This window comes from Triticum urartu, chromosome 2 (assembly GCF_003073215.2).
Source record: "Triticum urartu cultivar G1812 chromosome 2, Tu2.1, whole genome shotgun sequence".
NCBI lineage: Eukaryota > Viridiplantae > Streptophyta > Magnoliopsida > Poales > Poaceae > Triticum > Triticum urartu.
Genome location: NC_053023.1, coordinates 448,479,586 through 448,501,338, shown reverse-complemented (window position 1 = coordinate 448,501,338; position 21,753 = coordinate 448,479,586).

The window sequence follows — 21,753 nt, the reverse complement described above, 5'->3', positions numbered from 1 at the left end:
GGGGCATTCTTTGAAGTTCTTTGTGTTGGATTGAATATTATGAATCTGAAGTTGTTTGATGCATATCGTATACTCAACTCACGGATACTTGTGGTAACATTGGAGTATCTAGGTGACATTAGAGTTGGTTGATGTGTGTCATATGGTGTTATTTTAGTATGAACTCTAGGGGTGTTTGTGACACTTATAGGAATAGCTCAATAGATCGATTGGAAAAGATATCTTTAAGGTGGTTTCGTACCCTACAAACAATTTCATCTTATGTTCTCCGCTAGATAAGAACTTTGGAGTGATTCTTCGTCGCACATTGAGAGATTGTTATATAATTCAACTATGTTAGCATTGTTGAGAGAATGCACTAGTGAAAGTATGAACCCTAGGCCTTATTTCTAAGCATTGCAATACCGTTTGTGCTCTGTTTTATCACTTGCTACCTTGTTGTTTTTATATTTTCATATTACAAAAGCCTATATGTACTATCCATACTACACTTGTATCACCATCCACTACTGCAGGATGCTACTAACGTGACACTATGATCAGAGACCCTTTGATGAAACTGTGTGCGATGCATTAATCACAAATGGTGATGTAAAAAACCCGTCAAAAAAGGTGCAAAACGTTTGCGATGGCGGATACATCAAACACGGTTCAGATTTTAGTTGCGTGTGCGATTCTAGGCATACGCTTGAGTTCAATGAACTATTTGCGATGAGGCAGAACAACAGAAACAGGTAGCCAGATAAAGGCGTGTGCGATATACGGCATACAGTTCACTCGGATGAACCGTTTGTGATTAGGCAACACAAAAGAAACGGCCAGCCATATCAAGCTGTGTGCGATATACAGCATACAATTTACTTGGATGAACTGTTTGCTTTGAGCCAAGATAACAGAAACGGTTCAACTTAACAAGATGTGTGTGATACGTGACAAATAGGTCTGTAACCAGAAATGTGTGCGAAGACCGATAATGCAGACGATTGCTGCTAATAAGCCGTGTGTGTTGTGGGCAAACGCTTGGTGGTATACAATTGTCAGCGATTGATGAAATCATCACCGATGGTTTCCCTAGTATGGTCTGTGTGCGATGTCATTGCACACAGAACAACAACATATCTCTACTCTTATAAAAACAGAGTTGGTGATGATGGTGTGCCTGCCATCCTGCAATATAGGCCATCCAATTTATATCCGATGGATAGGAAGGAAACTATGGCAATTTTGCAAAAAGATACCCACACCCCTCTCCACATTTGCAAATAAGGTCTTCCCTCGTTCATTCTTTTCTCTCACAAGATAAACTACTCATACAAATGCATCTTGATGTTACGTGCAACGCACGCACATCTTGCTAGTGTACTTATAACTTATAAGGACTTGATTCCGTAAACAGATTGAACATCCAATTACATATGTGGCTAGTACACACATGACCTTTGCACACACCAAAGTATGTTCCAAAATGCCTAGAAAACTCAAATAATTTATAAAAAGGCAAAATGAACCCCGAATAATTTTATATTTTTAGGACGACGCTCCTATAGTTGCATGTTGCCTCTGTAAAATAAATCAAGGCGAGAAGAGACAATGTATGTCGTTTCGCACACATAGGTGACAAGTTCCCTCTCAGAATCATGAGCCTTTTTGAGAGAAGCTCCGGTTTGTAAGAAGTTTGTACCAAAACTTGTCCCAAATTGGACTAATTTTTTTACCACAACATGTTGGTGCTATGTCATAACACCATGCCAAGTTTCATGATTTTGAGGCGAGTTTTGGATTTACAGTAATTTTAAAACCAGGTTTCTCAATGTTTACTGGATAGACTTTTTTCTCATGGGTCCCAAATGAAAAATCCAATTCTGTCACTACCATGCAACTTTTCTTATTAAGAATTCCAGTCCATTTGGTGTACTAGCTGAAAATAAGTTTGTGAGTGCTCGTGGGCGCTAAGAACTTGCGGTTCTGTAATGAACAAAGATCTCAAGGATCCCGAGAGAGTGATGTTCTATCCCTAGGTTGTGAATGCTTATAATATTTATGTCTTAATTAATGAAATGGCAAGCCATTGACCCAGTATGAAAGAAAATATGGGTCAAAGCCGAGTTGAAAAGGGCAACAATATCTAACTCTAGCTTACAAACAGTACAAAAGCACGAGGATTAATTGCTCATCAGGTTTAGACAAAATCCAGATTGAACAGGACAATGACATCTAACTCAACTAGAGTTTTCGGTTGTCACAATCAAATGGATCGGTTTGATCCATAAAATCAAGATCCCGGGCTAGAAATTCTACTGGTCCATGATGATAATCTGTTGTAAATAGAAGCCGAGCAGGATCAGAAGCCCTTAGGTCCGCCTGAAACTTCTTTTTATGTTGTATGCCTGCTAGGCGGACTGCTCGCATGCGTCCCGTCAACTCACACCTGCTCGCATGGCACACGGGGCATGTGGAAGTGATACGTCTCCAACGTATCTATAATTTTTGATTGTTCCATCCTAATATATTATCTGTTTTGGATATTTTATATGCATTAATATGCTATTTTATATTATTTTTGGGACTAACCTATCTATAATACCTAAATAGTTTATCCCCACTAACTTATTTCTCTTGACATGCAAGCTATCCACATCACTATCCATGTGACCTTAACATGCATCTATTCCACCTCAGCACTAAAGCCACATCAGTAGTTTTTTTTAAACTCACACGCATGCATTATAGGTTCAACAAAACGAATCGCAGCTTTGTCCCTACCAATGGTTCTGTTTCCAACCGGCAGCCAAACAGCCAGACCCTTCACATGAGCTTTTTTGAAGCGTGCTATAGACCCCAGTACGAAGACTTGGCTAACCGGCTCTTCCTCTATGGTGCTACACGCAAATCGATCTTCCTAATTAACTCTCCCAAGTTTATATCTTCTTCTTCTACTTTCGATTCTCTTCTCCACCAAATTAATGTACGAGTAACGGATGGTGTTGATTCCCCTATAAGCAATGGATCACCTGTCACCTACTGGTACATGCCTCGAGGAGGAGGCAGGAGCTCGAGGCTTCTTGAACCAGCCGGACATCGGTGGGAGACGCCCCCTCGAGCGTGCAGCCACCGCTCGTGGCGATGCCCCTCCTGCATCCTGGCCATATTCGGTAACTGACCGCTCTAACGTTCTCGCATTCGCCATGGCCCAGTCCATCGATGGCATCACCACATGGTACGCACTCTCTCTGTCGCACCTCACCCGTCCTACCTCGGCGTCTCCCAACTGCTAGATCTGACCTCTTCAACCCGTGTTTTGTGCCCTTCTTCATCTGCATATTTGGCTCTTGAATCTGCCTAATCGGCTCTTCTTCTCCACAATCTCCTTTTCTTGGAGCTTTACAAGAAACGGATGGTGTCACCACTCACCACACAATGTCACAAATTTCGGGGAAACTACTGGTGGTAAATCAACCTCGGGCTCATCCTTTAAAGATCAGCCTGGAGTGCGAAGTGTGTATGGATCTTATTTTCTGAAAGCAGAGAATTAACTTTCGCCACAACTGAACACATTCTCTTTTTTTATTACTGTCGGAGTAATTGTCCACGGATACCCCGAAGATGGCAAGACAATAAATCAAGACAACGGGGCTATAAAAGCCCCTCAGTCCGATTGCCCGGCCGCTCCTGTCGGCTCCCCGTCTGACTGCTCTGCCCGGCCGGCTGCCGGCTGCCAACTGCGCCAACCATCCGGCTGCCGATAGCACTGACCAGCCGGCTGCCGACTGCAGCTCGACGTGACACCGACAAGACACCGATGAGACGGCTGTACCCGAGCACTATTCATGTGTCACCTCATGTCATCATGTATAGTGTCACTTGTCCCCTGGCACTATTTATGAAGTGACCCAGGGGAAAAGCATGACGCCTCACCATACCACTAGCTAGCTAGCTACCATGACTACATGGCTTACATCCTAAGCTAGCTCCCACTATATATAGCTAGCCATCCATCCATCCACACATTCACGTGTGCACATATGCTCACGGCCACAAGGCCACTCACGCGAGCATAAAGCTCTCACGTCATACACACTAGCTAGCTAGCTCTCTGCTACTACTCTCAGTCCAATACAGCTCAAGGAGCACTCTGTACCAAATATACCGGATATACTCAGACATGCAGGAGTAGGGGTATTATCTCTCCGGAGAGTCCCGAACCTGGGTAAATTACCGTGTGCTACTCGCATACCCGCTCCAGGGCCTATCAGCAGCAGTTTTGCCCTCACACTAAGCCACCTTGTGGCATCTGTCGTCTTGCACCCCCCGTGATAATACCACGACAATTGGCGCCCACCGCGGGGAGGTACTATACTACCGCGCTGCTGCTGGTTTCGCAGTCCGGGCGAGACCATCTTCGTCCTCTCCGCCGCGACGTCGTCGTTGTCTCTCCGGTAGCGCTCGGGGGCCCGACCTCGACACGCCCCCGGAGCGGCCGTGAGGAGCGGCGCGTCCTCGCCATCTTCATCATCACCGTGATGTCGTCACCTTTTCGGCGCCGGTCGAGGGCTCGACATCAGCACGCCCTCGGCGCATCTGTGCTGGGCGGTGCGTCTTCATCACCACCGTTGCAGCGCCGGCAGTCCATCCGCGTGCGCGCCGCGCGCGGGCTCGCTTCGGTCGGCCGTGTCCATCCACATGTCGTTCGCGTCTGCTCCCCTCCGCGCTGCGCCTTGCTTCTGGCCGGAACACATGTTCGCTCCTTCATATATCATCCACACTAGCTGGCTAGATGCAAGTCAACCATGGTCAAACCATTAGCCAACCATGGTCAGATACAACCATACACTAGCAAAATACTACCCGGACTACCCCATACACCAGTGCATTACCAGTGCATAGTCCAGATGCAAGTCACATACTAGTTGGATAGTCTGAACATTGGTATGATATCCAGACAATTGGTCAGATAATGGCCCATACGCTGCTCGGCTCGGCTCTTCTTCGTCCGCGCAGGCGTGCATCCTCGCCCGACGCTCCCCCGCCTCACAATGCTCCACGCGCCGGTGCGGACCCTCCGCCTTCGCGCTCCTCCTGGCGCGGCTGCTGGCCGCAGGCTTGAGCTCCTCCTCATCGCCTCCCCAGCTCCGTGCTGCTTCGTTCGTCGCCGCACCTCTAGCAGGCACGTCCACGCGGCTTCGCCTGCGGCCAGTTTGTCGCCCACCTCCCGCTCGCTCCTCTGCCCACGGCCGCGTGCCCGCGCTGGCCGAGTCGTCCGCATCACCGCGCTCCTCTCCACATCCAGTGGGTGGGCCGGCCTCCTCCTCGCCCGAGCTGCTGCCGCCATTGGGCCCGGCCTCCCGCGGCCGTTGAGCTCCGCCAGCACCGTCCTGCGCCGCTGCTGGTCCTCTATCGGGTTCGCACGCATCGGCCACTGCCAGGTCCGGCTCCGCCCGTCTTCGCGACCGGGCGGCCGCGGTTCCCGCGACCAGCTCCAACTTCGCCCCTCGCCGGCCCCGCCCCGCGTTGGGCCTCCTCCGGCTTCGCCCGGCCGCCCCATGGCCGCCTGCTGGCTTCGGTCAGACTCCCGCGCCGGCTGCTGTCGCATCTCGGCCCGGCCGCCTTCCGCAACTCGGCCGCCTCCGGCTCCGTCTACGCCGCCTGCTCGGCCACGCCCGCACCGGCCTACTCCAGTCATGGATCCACCTGTCGGGTCTCCGGCTGTTGCGGGCCTGGCCGACTCCCCCGCCTTCACGCTGCTCCGCCACGGTTCGTCCGCATCGCCCCGCCTGTTCTGCGCCGACTCTGGGCTTCTCCGAGCCCATCTGGGTTGCCAGCTCCCGGCCGCGCCGGCTCCGGCTCCTGCCGCCTGCCGTCTCCGCCGTGGCCCGGACGGCCGGCCTGGCTGGCTGTCGGCCCTTCCGCGTCTCGCGCGCGGCTCCGTCCGTGCCCGGCTGCCTCCCGACGCGCCTGCCGAATGCCCCGCACGCCCCGTGGCGAGCTTGTCGGCCGCCTGCTGGCTCCGCCTCCCCCGCTCCAGCTGCCCGCTTTGGCCGGCTGCTCCATGCGAAGGCAAAGAAAGAAAGAAAAAGAAAGGAGTCCGACTGAAAAGTCAAAGAGCCGACTGCCCACAGCCAACTGCTGGCAAAAAAGTGTGCGTGAATCCGCCTGCCCAGATCTGGCTGGCCGGGTGCCTACAGCCGACGGGTAGAGAAAAGGAAAGAAATATGCGTCCGACCGCTGGCTATCTGGCCGGCTGCAAAGAGCCTGACTGCTGTGTCGGAGTCCAACTGCCCAACCGGCTGAAGAAGAAAAAAAGAGAAGACAAAGTAGTCGACGGGAGATCCGGCCCGACTGTTCAGCAGCCGGCCTGAATCTTGGGGGCTACACCCAGCGGGTGCGCTGACGCGCCCCCGTGAAAAAGAAGACAAAATAGTTGCCGGAAGATCCGGCCCGACTGCTCAGCAGTCGGCCCGAATCTCGGGGGCTATACCCAGCGGGTGCGCTGTCGCGCCCCCATGAAAGAAGAGAAGACAAAGTAGTTGCCGGGAGATTCGGCCCGACTGCTCAGCCGTCGGCCCAAATCTCGGGGGCTACACCCAGCGGGTGCGCTGACGCGCCCCCGCGAGGAAGAAGACAAAGTAGTTGCCGGGAGATCCGGCTCGACTACTCAGAAGTCGGCCCGAATCTCGGGGGCTACACCCAGTGGGTGCGCTGGCGCGCCCCCACAGAATATTGCAGATAAGAGAAGAGTTTTGTTCGACTGCCAGCAGCCGGCAGAAGAGAAAAAGAAGAAAAAAGGGCGCTGCAAGATGCCTCGCCGCCTGGCCGGTCGAGCCTGACTGGCCGGGACCCCTTCGAGCACCCGGAGGCTCGAAGGCTACACCCAGCGGGTGCGCCGGCGCACTCAGCAAGCGTTGAGCCGTGCTGGCTGTCTTCGGCAAACTCCGCCTCGGCTACACGAAAATCAATGCGAGCTCCTCACCCGCATATTTTTGCACCACAAGAGCACGGATAACCCCGAGCGATGCTCGGGGGCTACCTCCGCATTGTATTACAGTTGCATCACTATTCACCCCGGCGCCAGCCAGAGTTGGCCCGGGGGCTTGCCGCTTGGCCTGAGACGTTAGTTCCGGCAGACGGCTTAGTAGCGTGCGCGGTACCAAAGGCCCATTCTTAGTCACAAACCGCAGAGCGGCTGTCCGGCTGGCAAGAGTGAACGCTGGAGGCCACCAACGCGAAAAATGTCCGGGAAGAAAAATGGATCGAGCAACCCGGCCATTTACTTTACAAGTATCTACTCAGTTGAATCTGCTCCCAGACTCTGAGTACTGTACACTCCACTTCACGGCCCACTCTCAGCCACAAACCGCAGAGCGGTTGTCCAGCGAGCGAGAGTACAAGCCAAAAAGCGAGGGGAACACGAAAAAGATTGAAGGGGGCTCGAACGAAACCGAGTCGGCACCCTCCACATAAAACTTGTAATACTAAAAACATTCATTTGATATATCTGAGTGGACTAACTTTGTCTTTTGCATGATCATTTCCGCGAACACCCGCCAAAAAACCTCCGCCCAACTTTGCCAAGTTGCCCGGAGGCTTGGGGGCTACTGTCAGAGTAATTGGCCACGGATACCCCGAAGACGGCGAGACGATAAATCAAGACATCGGGGCTAGCAAAGCCCCTCAGTCCGACTGCCTGGCCGCTCCCGCCGGCTCCCCATCCGACTGCTCTACCCGGCCGGCTGCCGGCTGCCGATTGCGCCAACCATCCAGCTGCCGACAGCGCCGACCAGCCGGCTGCCGACTGCAGCCCGACCCGACACTGACAAGACACCGACGAGACGGTTGTACCCGAGCACTATTCACGTGTCACCTCATGTCATCATGTATAGTGTCGCTTGTCCCCTAGCACTATTTATGAAGTGACCCAGGGGAAAAGCATGACACTCCACCATGCCACTAGCTAGCTAGCTACCATGCCTACATGGCTTACATCCTAAGCTAGCTCCCACTATATATAGCTAGCCATCCATCCATCCACACATCACGTGTGCACACATGCTCACGGCCACAAGGCCACTCACGCGAGCATAAAGCTCTCACGCCATACACACTAGCTAGCTAGCTCTCTGCTACTACCCTCAGTCCAATACAGCTCAAGGAGCACTCTGTACCAAATATACCGGATATACTCAGACATGTAGGAGTAGGGGTATTATCTCTCCGGAGAGCCCCGAACTTGGGTAAACTACCGCGTGCTACTCGCATACCTGCTCCCGGGCCTATCAGCAGCAGTCTTGCCCTCACACTAAGCCACCTTGTGGCATCTGTCGTCTTGCACCCCCCGTGAGAATACCACGACAATTACTCTTACCAACAATTACGTGGAGAGTGATTGGGTCCCTCTTTAGTCCTCCTTACTTCATCTAATATAATCTTTTATCTGATTTCTTATTTTCTCAGATTTGGCCGCGAGCTGCTTGATGATGTGTTGCAGATTGCAACGCCTATTTTTTGCTTCCTTCCTATATAGGTTCCATACGGCTCAAGTTAGTAGATAACCATGCCATCTGTAAGATTTATTCTCCGAACTGGATGAACACATGACATGCACCTTATATTTGTTTCAGTACGCAACATAGCACATGCATATGATTCCCTTCATTCCATGTAACGCATTGGTTGGAAAAAATCATCGACAACCCAGGACTAAACCTCATTTTCCCTTCTATTCAAGTAAGTCATAATCATCACTTAGTCAAAGATAGGCTTGGATGAATTTAGGTCCGCATATATGTGAGGCAACTATGGTGTACTGAAGCCAGCCCTTTCATAATTCCATTTTCCTCTATTCTACACAGGGTGGACCTACTGGTATCACATACAGATCAACAGTGAAATGGTGACAACCCCATCCATTTGCGGCACATTCATTGTTGCGGCCTCTTGAACATTCCACACGACGTGCACCACTAAGCTTTGTCAATTTGAAGCAGCAGTTTACTGCAGCCCATGTGAGCACACACATCCATGCGAGTTGCCAAGGGCTTATAATTTGCTCTGTTACGCGTCCAGGCTTCAACATCATGTTCTTTTAGCAGATCCATATAATGTCATTTAGACAATTATTACGGAATAGATGCACCCTATTTTTGTTATTCTTTGAGTTTTGGTGAAGCTAGACATCGCGAGTTGGAACGACCAGGAAACCATGCCATTGTTGTCACTTTTCCTCCTTTGGATATTTAGTGCATGACTAACTTCAGTGCTTCACTTTTGTCATTCAAAAGCTTGGCTTCAAGAATTTAGATAGAACAAAATTTAGTGGCTCATTTGCAGGTGTGATAGTTAGTGCTCCGATTCAGTCGGTTGCGGAGTTCATTTAGCCTACTTATTGTGTTCTTAATTTCTTATCCAGAACACTCTATTACAACATGTTCTAAGGCATCACTTAATGCTGGTGAACATCATGTTAGATTACATTGGTCATCGACTTCATATTATATCATTTTATTGTTCTTTATATGACAATTTAGTTGTCACAAATGGTTCCGCATCAACGCACGGGGCATATTCTAGTTAACCTAGAGCCCATCGCCATTTTCTGTTTTTCCTTGTTTTTGAGTTTCGCATAAAAGGAATACCAAACAGAATAAAACCTTCGCGATGATATTTCTTGGACCAGAAGACACCCAGGAGACTTGGATTTCAAGTCAAAGGAGCCATGAGGCGGCCACAAGGGTAGAGGGCGTGCCCCTGCCTTGTGGCCCCCCCGTGACTCCCCTGACCTAATTCTTTTGCCTATATATTCACATATATTCCCAAACCACCAGAAGCATCCACGAAAACACTTTTCCACCGCTGCAACCTTTTGTACCCCGTGAGATCCCATCTAGAGGCCTTTTCCGGCATCCTGCCGGAGGGGGATTCGATCACAGAGGGCTTCTACATCAACTCTATTGCCCTTCCGATGAAGCGTGAGTAGTTTACCACAGACCTACGGGTCCATAACTAGTAGCTACTCCACCTATTCCGAAATAGTTGTCATTCTACGTTGCTAGTGCAAAATTCGTCACGTACAAATTATTTGGTTGTTTCCTAAACTGCCATTCCACCTCTCGCTCGCTCGCCCACTCTCTCGCTTGCTCACCGAATCCTTAGCTCGCCGCCACCACCACCTCTGCCTCTCCCTCGTAGGCATCGCCGGCGTCTCTCACCCGCTTTGCCTCCGCCTCTCCGTTGGCCCCGTCGCTGTCGCCCCTTCCAAGATCTCATTTTTTTAATTTCTGGCGGGTGGATCCGAAGCCGTCACTCCTGCCCCTACCACAGCACCTCCAAGCCTCGCCAGCACTAGTAGGCCGCCAGGTCGACCTACACGCTGATAAGATGTCAGGACCCCGATTCCAAGTCACATCGATCTAGCCGGTAACACCTCATATCACATTGCGGCCTCACGCACGGTATCCCCACGGGTGTCGCCTTACCATGGCCCAGGACCGTTTGCGCCTTTTGGCTCATGTATATGATAGTGTCGCTAGCATCCATATGACAGAGAACCCGGGCCGACATGGCTAGTCGTGAACCCAAAGCGCCACAGACCTATGGAGACATGCATACATGAATTACATCGAGCATGTTGGTCATCAGCGTGTGAATCCGGGCTGTAGCACTGGGCTAACAGGACTCCGGGAAACCCGGGCTGTAGCAGGCTAGGCAGGACTCCGGAAGTCACCGCGTGACATTTCCCCGAAGGGACAGACATAGGAACGAAGTGAAACACATGCCGGCCAGTCAAGTGTCCTGAGCAGTAGTGCTGGGCTAGCAGGACTCCGGTGAACCGGGCTGTAGCGGACTACTATGGCTCAAGGAGCACTAGACTACATTTCCCCATAAGAGAGGCTGCCAAGGATAAACAACTAGATTGTCGGATCCCACACATACCAAGCATTTCAATCATACACACAATATGCTCGATATGTGCAAATACAACATGGCATCACAACAAAACTCTACAACTCAAGTACTTTATTTAAAGGCTCCAGAGAGCCATACATAACATGTTCATACAGGTAGGGGTCACATGACCCGACACCCAAGTCATACAAGCATATAAGCACATGCGGAAGCAAATAGTCTAAGTACAGACACTAGAAAGAAAGAAGGCTTCTCGAAGCCTGTCTATCTACATAGGGCCCTCCATGGCCAGGATCACCACCTGGGTGGCAAGTCACTCATCGACGTCGAGGTCTACGTAAAACCCATCAGAGGGGGCGGTGTTGTTGTCTGAAAACAGTAATTAAAGCAAACATGAGTACAAAGGTACTCAGCAAGTCTTACAATAGAACCTACTATACATGCTCATTCTCAAGAAGGTGGTGGAGTTATTGCAGCAAGCCACCTTTGACTCTTGGCTAAGCTATCCTACAAGACACCACTAGTAAAAATAGTATTCGCACACGAGTCCACTAATCACCAACACAATACTCCACCATGGATCCTCCCTCGTCACCCTACGAGAGGGCCATTCTCGGTACTCACACTTATCTTGAGTCTTTTAGTAGTAGCCATTAACTTGTCTATGAACTGTATAGGCAACCAAGTAGTCCTTTACCGCGGACGCGGCTATTCGAATAGATGATGTTAACCCTGCAGGGGTGTACTTCTTCATACACGCTCTCACCACTTACCGTTGTTTACACGACATGTACTCGGCAACCTTCAAGCGGAAGCCCAACGAGGGTGTCGGCCATGGCCTACCTAAACACTCAAGTCTCTAGTCCAGGTTTATCGCCTATCCAGGTTCCATCCGCAGGGAGTCCGGCCGAGGTTTCCACATACGGCCCCGAACGATGTGAACAGTGTCCCGAGACGCCAAACGGGCGCCTGACATACCCGACCACGGTGTATCTATCGCAACATAGCCCACCCCTAGGGTCAGCGCTACGCACGGCCGCCAACACATAACCTACAAACACCAGAAACTAATTGCAACTCCTGGACAGAGTACTAGGGTGATTAAGAAGCCGAGAGGGTCCATTGGTTTCGGGCCCAATGTATGGTAGTAGCTGATTCTTAAATCACACATACAGATCTCAGTTCTTAGGGACGGCCTCAATGAAACAACCCACAATGTACTCCTACATGGCCTCTCATCGATACCTTTACCAAAACATGTTCAACACATTCCTCACATTACCGACATAATCATTTCACTCTAGCCCATCACCCAGATGAACCAGACCTGACAAAAATCTAAGCATAGCAGGCATAGCAAGGTAGGAAACACATACATGGCTCAATCAACTCCTACACATGCTAGTGGGTTTCATCTAGTTACTGTGGCAATGACAGGTCATGCAGAGGATAAGGGTTCAACTACCGCAGCACACAGCAGTTTGAAACATTGTTGTCTTAATGCAGTAAATGAGAGCAGAGGCGAGAACATGGGATTGTATCGATATGATCAATGGGGCTGCTTGCCTGATGGAGTAGTAGTAGGGTACTGCCCTTCAGTTGGATACTTGGAGATATCCTCGGAGGCAGAACCTACCACGAGAGACACCACAGAAGATAATCAACACATGGCAATATGCAACAATATGATGCATGCTATGACATGGCAAAATGATGTGTCCTGCCTAATTCAATGTGAAACAAGTTGAAATGGGTCCATTTGAATCCAAATGGAAGCTTAAGTTCTTATGCATAATAAGTGTATTAGCTTGTTTCACCTAAACAACAAGGTTAAAGTGTTTTTTCATGAATGAAACCATTACAGATGGATAGATTGAATTTTTCTAATCATTTTTCATATATAATTTGTTGGATTTGGAGCTATGGTTGATTTTCTATGATTTTTAGAAGTTTTGGCTATTTTCTGGAATTTCCTATATAAAAATAAATCCAGAAATTAAATAACTGCGTCAGCACTGCGTCACTATGACGTCAGCGAGTCAAAGACGCCAGCCCAGGTCAAACCTGACTGGTGGGCCCCATCTGTTAGTGTCTTTGTGTACTAACTAAGCTAGTTAGTCCTAATTAATTGGGCAGGGCCCACTGGTGAGTGACTACTAACTAAACTAACCTAGTTAATTAGCACTAACCAGACTAATTAGTCGGGCGGGGCCCGCATGTTAGTGAGAGAGAGAGAGGGGGGGAGGTCAACTCATGTCAGCGGGGTCAACCTCACCGGTCAGCGGTCAAAGCCTGCCGGCGTTTAGCCGCCGGCGAGGCCAGACGCGGCGGCGCGCTGCGGGATTTGCCCACAGGGCACCATTTGGCGCGCGGAGAGCACCTACGTGGAGTTGGGACTCACCCGCATCCAACCACGGTGGTGGTTTGGCCGGGGAGTGGCCGGAGCATCGCCGGCGATGAGCTCGGCGGAGGCCGAGGCTCGGGTGTGCTCGTGCTCGTGGCTGTGATGGCCTAGGCGATGCGGCGAAAGCACCTATAGCATCTACGCCGCGCGGGAAGTGTGACGGGCACAAGCCCATGACCAAATGGTCACCGGAGCATTGCCGGTGACGTGGTCAGGCGGCGGCGCGTTCGGGCACAAGAGGCGCGGCGTCTACGGTGTTCTAGGGGCGAAACGAAAAGCACGGGGAGGTTCAGCAGCTCACAGGGAAGCTGCAGGGACGGTCAGTGTGCTCGGGGAAGCTCGGGTGCGGCGGATCAACGACGACGATCGACGGTGGCCGAAGGTTGAAGACGACGGTGGCGAGGACGATGCAGGGGCTCCGGCGTCGTGCAGCTTGGCTGGTCGACGTAGTCGACGACGGCGAACCGTCCGGACACGGTGAGAGGGCGCGGGGACGGTGTTGGACACGGCTGCGGTGAGCGGCGGCGACGGTGACATCTCGGGCGACGTCGGGGAGGGCGAGAGAGGGAACCAAAGAGAGAGCGAGTGTGTCTGGGAGCTCGGGGAGAGAGAGAGGGTTCGTCCCAGGGCGACAGGTCGATGAGGGGAGCGGCTGGGCGGCGGGCAGCTGCGTGGCAAGCATGCTGTGCTCGCCGTCGAGCACCTGCCTGCCTGTGCTGGCGAGAGCAAGCAGCTCGCTGGCACTGCAGGTGGGCTGGGCTGCTAGGTGGGCCGGCCAGGTGGGTTCAGGTAAGTGCTCTGCACTGTTTTCTGTTTCTCTTTTATTTATTTTCTGTACTATGTTTTGAAATAGAATAAATACTATTTCATTTCCAAAAACTCTGGAAATATTCAGAGGCACATTTGAGAATATTCTCAACTTCCTAAAAATGCTTCCAAGATTATTTGAGCACTTTAAAATATTTATAAGATTTAAAATGCCCAAATTCAAATACTTATGACTTGGTTCAAAAATCCAGAATGGCCCCATAAATTGTAGAACCATTTTTGGCAGAGGTTTAAACCAGAACCAAAAATGGTGGGCTTTTATGAAGGGCATTTTGGGTTCATTGAAATTCCAATTGTTGGAATTTAGCATTTTCAGGGGGGTGTTGGGGTTGATTAGCCCCCATTTCAAGTTTAAAAGAAATTTAAACATGATGCACAAGTTCAACCAACCCTAATGCATAACAGGAAAGCATGGATGTGACAACTCACCCCCACTCAAAAGGATCGTGTCCCGAGATTCAGGACTCGTCGGGAAGAAGGAGGGGTACTCAAGTCGAAGACGATCCTCCCTTTCCCATGTAGCTTCTTTCTCGGAATGGTGTGACCATTGAACCTTGAGAAACTTGATGTTATGGCGTCAAGTGGTACGCTCGGCTTGATCAAGGATACGAACGAGATATTCCCGATATGAGAGGTTATCTTGTAGATTAAGCATTTCGTGGTCCACTCCACGGATAGGATCCACGAAGCAATGCCTGAGTTGAGAAATGTGGAAGACATCGTGAACTCTGGAAAGATGCGGAGGTAGTTCCAATTGGTAGGCAACTTCTCCTTGTTTGGCAAGAATGCGAAAGGGTCCAATGTAACGAGGGGCCAATTTGCCCTTGATACCGAAACGATGGGTTCCCTTTAACAGAGTAACCCGAAGGTAAGCCTTCTCGCCGACTTCATAAGTCATGAGCTTATGTTTACAATCATATTGGCTCTTTTGGCAAGATTGGGCTGTTTTCAATTTCTCACGAATAACGCGAACCTTCTCTTCTGCTTCCTGAATCATATCCGGGCCAAAGAGTTGTCTTTCCCCGGTTTCTGACCAGTTAAGAGGCGTTCGACATTTTCGTCCATAGAGAACTTCGAAAGGAGCTTTGCCCAAGCTAGCTTGATAACTATTGTTATAAGCAAACTCCGCGAATGGAAGGCATTTCTCCCAATCCATTCCGAAGGAGATGACAGAAGCTCGGAGCATATCTTTCAGAATTTGATTTACTCGCTCTACTTGACCACTGGATTGAGGGTGGAAGGCGGTGCTAAAAGAGAGACGAGTTCCCATAGCATTTTGGAAACTTTCCCAAAATCGAGAGGTGAAGAGACTCCCACGGGCTGTGTTAATTTCCAATGGGACACCATGAAGCGACACTATTCAGGAGATGTATAGGTCAGCTAGTTGGCTAGCAGTGATACTCTCACGAACAGGTAGGAAATGGGCTACTTTGGAAAGACAATCGATCACGACGAAGATAACATTATTCCCTCTCTTGGTCCTGGGAAACCCAATAATGAAATCCATACTGATTTTATCCCATTTCCACTCAGGAATAGCCAAAGGTTGAAGGGTGCCAGCAGGCCGTTGATGCTCTGCTTTAACACGATAGACGTCGCAACTAGCAATATATTGAGCAATTTCTCTCTTCATCCTAGTCCACCAAAACCTCCGGCGTAGGTCTTGATACATCTTAGTACTACCGGGATGAATGGTGAGAGGGGATTCATGAGCTTCCTTAAGGATCAGCCGCCTCAGGTTTCGTGCCTTGGGAACCACTAAGCGGTTTCCAAAGTATACGACACCTTGATCATCAACAGAGAAACAATTCGCGACTCCTTTCTTAATGTTTCTCTTAATACGGGAGATTCCCGGATCTAGCTTCTGTGCCTTGATGATCTGATCCGTAAGGGTAGGTTTTTTCGCCACCAGGGTGGATAGGAATCCTCGAGGAACAATGTGAATATTAAGCTTACGAAATTCCTCGTGGAGAAGTGGTTGACTCTGTTGTAACATCAGGTTGTTACAATAAGATTTACGACTTAGCGCACCAGCCATGACATTTGCTTTGCTCGGGGTGTAAGTTATTCCTAGGTCATAATCCAAGATCAACTCGACCCAACATCTTTGCCTGAGATTCAAATCCGGTTGGGTGAAGATATATTTCAAACTTTGGTGATCGGTGAAGATCTCGCAATGATTACCGAGGAGGTAATGTCGCCAAGTTTTAAGTGCATGGACTACAGCTGCAAGCTCTAGATCATGTGTGGGATAATTTTCCTCATGTGGGTGTAATTGCCGTGAAGCATAGGCAATTACCTGACGATCTTGCATGAGTATGCAACCTAGTCCTTGTCGCGAGGCGTCGCAATAGATAATAAAGTCCTTGGAGAAATCTGGTGGTACCAGTACGGGAGCAGATGTCAGGCATCTTTTCAGTTCCTGAAAGCTGAACTCGCACTGTGGGGTCCACTCAAACTTTTTATCTTTCTTGAGGAGTTCAGTTAGAGGTTTAGCAACCTTGGAGAAATTCTCGACGAAGCGGCGGCAATAGCTCGCTAAGCCAAGGAAGCTCCGAACTTGCTTGACCGTCTCAGGTGGAGTCCAGTCAAGGACGGCTTGAACTCGCTCAGGATTGACAGCAATACCCTTACCGGAGATTACATGGCCTAGATAGGTCACTTATGGCAACCAAAATTCACACTTGGAGAATTTGGCATAAAGGCGATGCTCTCGAAGTTTCGTCAATACCATCCTTAGATGTTCGACATGTTCCTCTTCATTCTTGGAGTAGATGAGTATATCATCGAGGTATACCACGACGAATTTATCCAAATACTCCATGAAGACTGAGTTCATTAACCGAGAGAAAGTGGCTGGGGCATTGGTTAAACCGAAGGACATGACGGTGTACTCGTATTGGCCATAACGAGTAACGAAGGCCGTTTTGGGAATGTCCCCGTTTCTGATTTTGATTTGATGGTAGCCCAACCTCAAATCCATCTTGGAAAAGACTGAGGATCTAGCGAGCTAATCATACAGATCGTTGATCCTGGGAAGCGGATACTTGATCTTGATAGTGACCAAGTTGACAGGTTGGTAATCTACAACCATCCGATCCGTTCCATCCTTCTTCTTGACGAAGAGGACAGGGCAAGCCCAAGGAGAGGAACTAGGACGGATGAAACCCTTTTTCAAGGACTCATCGAGTTGGTTCTTAAGCTCGGCTAGTTCTAAGGGTGCCATCTTATAGGGTCTCCTAGAAATTGGGACGGTTCCTGGAACAAGGTCTATCACAAACTCGACATCCCTGTCAGGTGGAACACCTGGCAGTTCTTCTGGAAAGACATCCGAAAAGTCTCGGACTACCGGAATATCTTCAAGGTCTGGAAGGGGGTTGGCATTTAGAGAGTAAAGCTGGCGCTTGGCCACTCGAGTTAAGACATTGACTGTCTGGCCCGATGGGTGGGTAAGTTGAATGGTTCTAGTAGCACAATCAATCTTAGCATAATGAGCTGACATCCAGTCCATACCCAAGATGATGTTTATGTCCGAGGACTTGAGAGCTATTAAGGATGCAAGAAAGACAAGTCTATCAACAAGAATTTCATTCCCATGGCTTACTCTAGAAGTTTGCCATCTAGAGCCAGGGGTTTGAATTTCCATGGTAGTGGGCATGTCACAGAATGTTGTGTTATGCAATCGAGCATAGCTCTCAGATATGAATGAATGAGATGCTCCAGTATTGAAAAGAACAGATGTCGGATGGCAATTAACAAGGAGCGTACCAAGGACGACGTTAGGATCCTCATGAGCCTCCTCAGCTGAGACATAGTTGACATGGCCACGTGCAGTGGTGACCGGCTTGGCGTGGAATGTCTTTCCCGCTGGCTTACCACGGCCAACGGACTTTCCAGACTAATTGGGGTTGTTGTTCTGGGGACACTCTCGACTGTAGTGACCCGGCTCTCCACACTTGAAACATGTCACAACATTGGGGCGTGGAGCAGCATTAGCAGCGGGGCCACCATAGGGCTTAGACGGTGCAAACTGCTGGTTGGGGAGAGGCGCCTCAAAGGATGGCCTCGGAATGAACCTGGGTGGCAGTGCCGTGCTTGGGATCCACACTCGGCGCTTCTGAGATCCAGAGCCGGATGAAGAGCCAAAATCACGAGAGTGCTTGCGTGAAGCGTCATAGTCAGACTATCCTGTCTCAGCACTGATGGCTTTATTGACCAACTTCTGAAAGGAGGTGCACTTGTGAAGTCGAAGATCGCGGCGAAGCTCAGGGCTAAGTCCCTTGCGGAACCCTGCCTGCTTCTTAGCGTCGGTGGATACCTCTTCAGGAGCATATCGTGCCAGATTCCCAAATTCACGACTATATGCATCCACAGTCAGTCTTCCTTGGGTGAAATTGCGGAACTCTTCCCTCTTGCGATCTATGAGACCTTCCGGGATGTGATGCTCACGGAAAGCCTCACTGAATTCAGCCCAAGTAGTGATTTGGCCGACCGGGCGCATAGCCTCAAAGTTTTCCCACCAAAGGCTAGCAGGGCCTTCGAGGTGATAGGCAGCATAGGTAACCTTATCAGCTTCGGCTACGTTGGCAGAACGTAGCTTGTGTGTGATGTTGCGGAGCCAGTCATCCTCGTCGAGGGGCTCGACGGAATGATTAAACTTTGGTGGGTACAACTTGATAAAGTCATTGATTGACACCAAGTCATTTCGCTGATGGCGTGCAATGTTCTCCTCAATCCGCTCCAGCAAGCGGTTAGTCTCACGCTTGTTTCTTTCCGCCTCCAGCATAACTTCGGCCAGAGAAGGCGGGTGAGGTAGATTTTCACCCCTAGCTGCACTGGCTTCCCCCTGCTCCAGGGCAGCAGGGTTGCTGCGGGTGTTGACCATCCTAGGAGAAAACAAGACAACGGTTTAGATAAGGATGGCACAAACTTAGCAAGGAAGTGCAGAAGGTAATGGATAACATGGAATGCTAAGATGTTCATTGCACGACATGGTAATATAGAAACTGCCATATATATACCATTGGTCATACACACCGTACATAGTTTAGTGCAAGCCTATGCTAGAGTACAACTACGGTGAAAGACATTACATCTCATCGGAGGCATTCCAAGCTCCTATACATTATTTTTCTACACCTCCGGAGCGTGATACACACCAAGTCGTATCCCACGGTCACGCATGATTGTGGAGAATACAACTATTACAGTACTAGTGATACTACTACTAGCTCAGACGGCTCCGTAGTAATCCTCATAGAAGTCGCCACCAAAGCCTGGAAGTGGAACATGATCATCTGGGAACAGACGGTCCTGCGGAGCCTGCGGACCATAGGGACTCGAATGTAGCCTCGGTCCCACAGGTGGTGGCAGACGAGGACCACGAGGAGGGGTGATGCCTCCTACATCGCGCCACTCCATAAAATCTGGCAATCCAGACCGTACAGGGTACAAGTCCCTCATGTCCATGTATCCTGCCTGCACCGCAGGTGCAAACCGAGTCAAAGTGGCCCAATGATCAGAACGAGTGTGGAAAAGCTCCATACGCAAGGCTCGATTTTCGCGGTCCTTATCCTCGAGCATCTCGGCAGTGGTGCGAAGTAGTGACTCCTCATGTGAAGAGTCATAGTACAAAGCCTGATAGTACCCCTGTGCTCCAGGAAGTGAGGCTGGCATGTAACGGAAGTCGGTGTTCTGAAGCAAGGCATTCCTGGCTCGAATGATAGTCATCATTGAATAGGCTGCATCCTGCACAGACATCTCAATAGTGACCCAAGTCCATAGGAACAGTGAAGGGGCTCAGTGGCTCCAGGATAAGAGGGATATATCCTGACGGTACTGGCTCTGGTTGAAGTCTCTGAACTGCTCCTCGACGGTATATTCTGGATACCACCGATAGCCTGACTCAACCATCACTTGAACCAACATGGCCATGTGGCCGGGCACATCAAGGCACCGGGTGAAACGAACCACTTGGTTCTGTGAACGGGTGGCCATCTGAAAGCACAGAATAATGCAAAGGCATTAGAATTTTCTAGGGGAAATCAGACAGCATAACGGCTGTAAATGCTCAGAAAAAGATTTGAGACATCCACAACAGTTTGCAATACCACTCAAAAACATCATATCAAGATTCTGATTCAACTGGCAACATACTAAAAGTAGTAGAAACTGTACTGTGGCTGGTAACAACAATCCTATAAGCTACTACGGATTAGTAACACGTGAACCTGATAGAAGAAGAGAGCCTAGTCCTTAACCCACGTTGAAAGAGAAGAGAACGACTCAGATCAGAGGGCATAAGGTAAAGGAGTAAAAGAGCCTTACGTTCCCTCCCACAATCAATTCCCCTACATATAACTAAAGCATTTCTAGACTCAACATCGACCAGTTTGGCTCAATGAACCTACAGGCAGTTCGGCTCTGATGCCAACACTGTCAGGACCCCGATTCCAAGTCACATCGATCTAGCCGGTAACACCTCATATCACATTGCGGCCTCACGCACGGTATCCCCACGGGTGTCGCCTTACCATGGCCCGGGACCATTTGCGCCTTTTGGCTCACGTATATGATAGTGTCGCTAGCATCCATATGACAGAGAACCCAGGCCGACATGGCTAGTCGTGAACCCAAAGCGGCACCGACCTATGGAGACAGGCATACATGAATCACATCGAGCATGTCGGTCATCAGCGTGTGAATCCGGGCTGTAGCAGGCTAGGCAGGACTCCGGAAGTCACTGCGTGACATTTCCCCGAAGGGACAGACATCGGAACAAAGTGATACACATGCCGGCCAGTCAAGTGTCCTGAGCAGTAGTGCTGGGCTAGCAGGACTCCGGTGAACCGGGCTGTAGCGGACTACTATGGCTCAAGGAGCACTAGACTACATTTCCCCATAAGAGAGGCTGCCAAGGATAAACAACTAGATTGTCAGATCCCACACATACCAAGCATTTCAATCATACACACAATATGCTTGATATGTGCAAATACAACATGGCATCACAACAAAACTCTACAACTCAAGTACTTTATTTAAAGGCTCCAGAGAGCCATACATAACATGTTCATGCAGGTAGGGATCACATGACCCGACACTCAAGTCATACAAGCATACAAGCACATGCGGAAGCAAATAGTCTAAGTACAGACACTAGAAAGAAAGAAGGCTTCTCGAAGCCTGTCTATCTACATAGGGCCCTCCATGGCCAGGATCACCACCTGGGTGGCAAGTCACTCATCGACGTCGAGGTCTACATAAAACCCATCGGAGGGGGCGGTGTTGTCGTCTAAAAACAGTAATTAAAGCAAACATGAGTACAAAGGTACTCAACAAGTCTTACAACAGAACCTACTATACATGCTCATTCTCAAGAAGGTGGTGGAGTTATTGCAGCAAGCCAGTTTTGACTCTTGGCTAAGCTATCCTACGAGACACCACTAGTAAAAATAGTTTTCACACACGAGTCCACTAATCACCAACACAATACTCCACCGGGGATCCTCCCTCGTCACCCTACGAGAGGGCCATCCTCGGTACTCACACTTATCTTGAGTCTTTTAGTAGTAGCCATTAACTTGTCTATGAACTGTATAGGCAACCAAGTAGTCCTTTAC